The sequence below is a fragment of the Berghia stephanieae genome, chromosome 7, assembly GCF_034508935.2.
Source record: "Berghia stephanieae isolate SIO BIC M18660-M18661 chromosome 7, UCSD_Bste_1.3, whole genome shotgun sequence".
NCBI lineage: Eukaryota > Metazoa > Mollusca > Gastropoda > Nudibranchia > Aeolidiidae > Berghia > Berghia stephanieae.
In genome coordinates, this window is record NC_088366.1 from 66,091,670 (window position 1) to 66,097,669 (window position 6,000).

General features: G+C 37.6%; 1 protein-coding gene across 1 annotated transcript in view; it reads right to left on the minus strand.

Annotated features, from left to right (window-relative positions):
- Positions 1-753, minus strand: part of LOC144977675 (UNC93-like protein) — a 43,411-nt gene extending 42,658 nt beyond the window's left edge. Inside the window, exon 1 of the mRNA XM_078923113.1 lies at positions 374-753. The gene's annotated coding sequence lies outside the window, so the exon portion shown is untranslated. The remainder of the gene's footprint in view (positions 1-373) is intronic.
- Between the last annotated feature and the right edge of the window lie 5,247 nt (positions 754-6,000).

The following is a 6,000-nucleotide window of genomic DNA, read 5'->3' on the forward strand; positions in this document are numbered from 1 at the left end:
AAACGCTATGATTGAAATGTGTGTGTGTGTGTGTGTGTGTGTGTGTGTGTGTTTATTTGCAACTTGAGGGTGGTGATGGCGATTTTGATGATTATGATGATGATGATGACGATGATGGTCGTGACGATGATGTTGGTAATATAATAATAATAATAATAATAATAATAATAATAATAATAATAATAATAATAATAATAATAATGATGATGTGATGATGATGATGATGATGATAATGATGACGATAATAATTACGATTGTAATGACAATGGGTTTACTAATCCATGGGACCCACAAATCAAGGAAAACCAACATTATAATTCAAAAGTTTAACACTAACACACTATCTATATACTATGTCAAACACATTACTTACTATGAATGGACTTTTACAGACCGACACACCCAACCAAAAAAATCAGAGGTTATCCACAACTCCCAAAATTGTGTTAACTAAACCTTCAGCAGAAATTAATATGAATAAATGAATCTTTCGCCCTATCTAACAGATCTGATGATGAAATGAAAAACGAATAAATAGAATCGTAGCTAGTCTGTCTAGAGTCTAGAGTTGCAATTTGCAATAGCAATGCCCTAGTGTTAATGAGTAATTGTTGAATAACACAAATCTCGGGGGAACCGCAGACGGAGCACACAGATACGGGGGGACCGCAGACCGCAGACGGCAGACAGAGAGCACAGATACCTACCGGGGGATGCAAATAGCTTTGAGATTTGAGATACCGGCAGTGTGTTAAATCCCGTGTTATGCTCCGTGATGCAATCCCAATGTTGAATGAGTGAAAGCCTTGTTGCCACGTTCTCTGTTTTTGGATTTTAACCAGTTAACTCACGGACTCTGGCAAATCTCATTTAAAAATTTGGCCAGAAAAATCGTAACTCAAGTATCGATCGATTTAAATGACTCTTGTCTTGGAAAAAAAAATTTGAAAACGTGAAACTATTAAAGAGTTCACGAAGTCCCAGATTTGAAAGTTTTTTTTTTGCCAAGATCAGGGTAATTTTAATCAGTCGAAATTTGAAGGACAGTTTTCTGGCCAAATTTTTAAATACGATTTTTTATCTCCAGAATACAGCAAGTTAACTGGTTATGCACGTGCCACATTGGTGCTGTCTTGTCTGTGGATGGTAAATAAATAAATGTGTAACACGTTGCCAAATTTGAAATGTCAAAAGAGGAAGGGAATTCGGTTGTGTGTCTAGATAGTATGCGCTTGGCTAAGCAAGAAGCTCACAACATTGCCATCCGGAAGTATAACGGACCAACACACAAAACTATGTTTAATCTTGAACTGGTTTATACAGTTTAGTGAGAATTACTCATAAACGTGGATGGCAAAAAACAATAACAAAGACCTGAGTGACGTCAACTTCGGTCTATCTATAGCAAACTAGCGTTATAGATGGCATTGGTTGTGTGGAAATAACTCGTGGAAAAGAATTTTCTCTATTATATTATAGCAACCAATACGCTTCAACAGTCGTAACGTCACTTCCCTCGTAATGATGCATGGTAACTTAGTGACTGGTTCTAAACTATCGGAACAATGGCGGACGCCCTTATGAAATATTTCTCCGACGAGCATAAAAGCGTATCCAGATGAAAAACAAAAACAAACATAAATCTGATCATGTTTTGACTTGTACACATTCTGATCAGAAGACATATGAAAAGTTCTAGTCAGCATGAAGAATAAAAAGTACCGATTCTCTTTGTTTAGACCCATGATGGCCACCTTTGCTGGGCGACGTGACGTCATGCTATTGAATCCAATTGCCTTTGTTAAACCAGTAGCTTTTTAACCAATCAAAACGCTGGCTTTGCGACACACCCTCAAGCCCCTCGGACAAATATAGCTGGTTGCTTGTCAACAATATAAAACAAAAATAGAGCTTTTATATAGCGTAATATAAACGAACTCAAATTGGTTTACAGGGGTCCCTGGCCAACAGCAACGCTTAACATGTAGGACGGGACATGACGCCTGTTAGGCGATATTACATTTTTTTATGACAGAGACAACGCTTTTAATGGCCAGGTACTCATTTTGCACTTAGGTATGGTGAGATAATGTGAGTAAAAAAACCTTTTCCAAGGAATCAACTATGCGCCGAACGAGGCACGAACATAGGGCCCTCCGATCCGAAAGCGAGTGTCATACCACTAGACCATATAGCCCCACAATATGTAGCTCAGTTGGTAACTATTATTATTCAAACGTCAAAACATGATCAGATTTATACTGTTTTTCTCCTCTGTCATTTTTATGCTCTTCGGAGAAATATTTCATAAGGGCGCCTGCCATTGTTCTGATAGTTTAGAGCCAGTTACTAAGTTACTCTGCGTCATTACGAGGGAAGTGACGTCACGACTGTTGAAGTCTATTGCGAGCTTATTTCAATATTGTTTTAATGGAGTAAATATTACATTGGTATGAAAGTATTGGGCTTTCATGTTTATAAATAAATAGTATACACCAACGTACGCATATTTTCAGGTCTGGTAACCAATCTCAATTATTATGATTTATCATTGCTGTAATGGACACTAGTTTACGTTGATTTGAGTTTGAGAGTATTTCTATTATAAAAATGATCCCATAAGAAGTTAGGTTATCGGACCTACAAACTAAGTACACGTCGGTAACACATAGAATTGAACCAACATCCCCTTACTATATAGATAGAATGAAGTTGACGTCACTCCGGTCTTTGTTATTGCTTTTCGTCATCCGCGTTTATGAGTAATTCTCACAAAACTGTATAAACCAGATTATAACCGTTCATGGTTACACATAGTTTTGTGTGTTGGTCCGTTATACTTCCGGACGGCAATGTTGTGAGCTTCTTAGCCAAGCGCATACTATCTATATAATCTATCATCATGAATTTAACCCTACACCACTGCCTGACCTTGTGACATGTCACGTGACGACAAACAACAACAACACACCAGTGACCCACATTTTTGAGAGTGTTTGATGTCGGGTCACCCAATTTGTACCAAGTAATTAGGAACGGAACGACGCAAGTGTTCATACAGTCTGGGCATACTTGTAACGAACACGCTTAACTCTTTCCTTACCAGCCATTTTCAGAATTTCCCCCAAAATTTCAGACCCATCCAACACAAAAATATGCTTTTCTTACTCAAACAGAAAAGCCACAAATATATTCTATGCATAATATTGATCAGCAAAATGAACTCTACAACACAGTGTCACGTTTTTTATAGCTATAATAGGGAATGAGATTAGCGGAAGAGTAGCGTCCCTTGATTGGACGTCACCTTACAGAGAGAACGTCAATTTGGTTTTGAAGTGTCTCAAGCCCCTTTCACCGGAAGCGAGGACGAGAGACGCATGCCCACAGCCAACATGACGTTCTCTCTCTAATGACTTTTCCGCCGGTGACGTCACAGACTATGGGTGACGTCCAATCAAGGGACGCTACTCTTCCGCTAATCTCATTCCCTATAAAACATGTTTCTTTAAATTGTGTGATTTACAAAAGAAATCAGAATGATAAAAATGCTGGTTGGATCGTAACGAATGTTACGATTTTCCTATGGTTGGTAAGGAAAGGGTTAAAACGAATAGATGCTGTGCGCTTGGCTAAGAAGCTCTCAACATTGCCATCCGGAAGAATACGAACCAACACACAAAACTATGTAACTGTGTAACTTGAACGTTTATAGCCAGGTTTATACAGAAAAGAGAGAATTACTCATAAACTCGGATGATAAAAAACAATAACAAAGACCTGAGTGGCGTGTACTTCATTTTTAATGACCTTCAACAGTCGAGACGTCACTTCCAACGTAATGACGCATAGTATAGTAACAGTAACTGGTTCTAAACTATCGGAACAATGGCGGACGCCCTTATGAAATACTTTTCCACGAGCATGAAAGTGAATCCAGAGGAGAAAAATCATAATAGATATGATCATGTTTTGACTTTTATACATTCTGATCACATGCCATGTGAAAAAGTTCTAGCCAGCATGAAGAATAAAAAATACCGATTTTATTTGTTTAGAACCAAGCTGCTCGTTGCTGGGCGGATGTGACATCAGACTATTGAATACTATTCCCCCTCCCCCTACTATTCCATAAAATAAAGAACCACTGATACAAAGTACGATTAATAAAATGTGGTACTCATCTACCAACCCCGCCCCCGACGTGAACATATTTGTAGGTCTGACAACCGGACACAATTATGGGCCTTTTTTAAACATTGTTGTAATGAAGATTAGTCTTGCGTTGGTTTTAGAGTATTTCTAATACAACAAAGAGACCAAAACAATTTGGGTTATCAGACCTTCAAATAAGTACACTTTGCCCCCCCCCCCCCCCCCCCTTTCCCTCCTCCCTTCCCTACCCAATTCGCAATTATTAATGGTTTGCTGAATCTAACTTAAAGCTGTTGGGAAATCCTTTGCGAATAAATTTCAATCAAAAGAGTAAAAATGAACCTGTTCTGTCCAATCATTTCTAAATTCCAGACAGGAGAAGAAAAAAATAACAAACCCAAACCACCTTTTTTAACTGCCATATTCTGAGAAAACACATTCTGTAAATTTTGGCCAGAAAACTTATCCTTCAAATATCTATCAATTTAAATGACTTTCATCTTGGCAAAAACTTTCAAACCTGGAATTTCACGAAATCCCCAGGTTTGAAAGTTTTCACCAAGCGGAAGGTCATTTAAATCAATCGATATATGATTGAAGGACGAGTTTTCTGGCCAAATTTTTAAATTCATGTCTCAACAGTTTGGCAGTTTACCAGACAATGCTTAGCGGAATCAAACTGAAAGTGAAAGCTGTTGAAAAGTCCATTTGATGCTAAGCTGCTAGAAGCTGTGGACTGTAAATAGTAATAAACAAAAATAAATAATATAACAGCTTCAACAAAAAAAATAATAAAAAAATAAACAAAAGAACAAAACACAAAACACAGAACATTTCGGGCTCAAAACCCTTCTTCAGCCAACAACAAATATCAATAAAGACATAAATACAGTTCTAAGTTCCAGATAGACGACAGAGATATTTTGTAAGTCTTCTCCGTATACAAATATTGGAAAGATTCCAAGATTTTTCTACAGAGAAAAACTGCCATGAAAAATGAAGCCCATAATTTCGTTCGACCATCAGACCTGCCAATATGTGCACGTCGTCGCTCCAAACCGTATCCGCTCAAACTTAAACGATTTGACATGCTTGGATTCAGCTTTCTATTGTTGTCATTAAATCAGGGTTTCAACATTTATGTAAAACAGTCAACTTGACATTATATTGGTTTTTTTTTTTTTTTGACAGACTTGAACGAATTCGGCGCGGAGAGGGAAGGGAAGGGTGGAGGGGGAGGGGGAGGGGGTGTGGTTGTGAAACTGTGAAAAAAACAATGGTGGGCGTTTCTCGAACAATGGATGTTACGTTTTAATTCGTGCGTTGGGTGAGGGCCAAATTGTGAGGAAAAAACATAAGAAGACATGGAAAAAAACATACTAGACCAAACCGACCCCAAAACAAAACAACCCCCCCCCCCCCCACCCCAAAAAAAAAAAAAAAAAAAAAAAAAAATTAAAAAATAAAAAAAAAAAAAAAAAAAAAAAAAACCAGAAAAAAATCTTGTTATATCATCAAGATATATTTTTAAAATATTATAATCTTTCATAATAGTTTATGCTGCAGTCGACGTGTAGATATATACAGGTCTGACATCCGAACCCACTTATTGGCCTTGTTTAACATTGTTGTAAAGGAAAATGTTTTGCGTCACTTTTCGAGATTTCCATTACAACAATGAGCCCGTAAGGAATTGGGTTATCAGACCTGCAAATAAGTGCACGTCGGTTATGCGGCAGTACATGTAAGACGGTGTCGAGGTGTCTTCAATAGGACGTTAATCAAAAGGTATGTAACAGAATGTGGGAAATTATTTTTCAACCTGTTATAGTTGATGGTGAACTC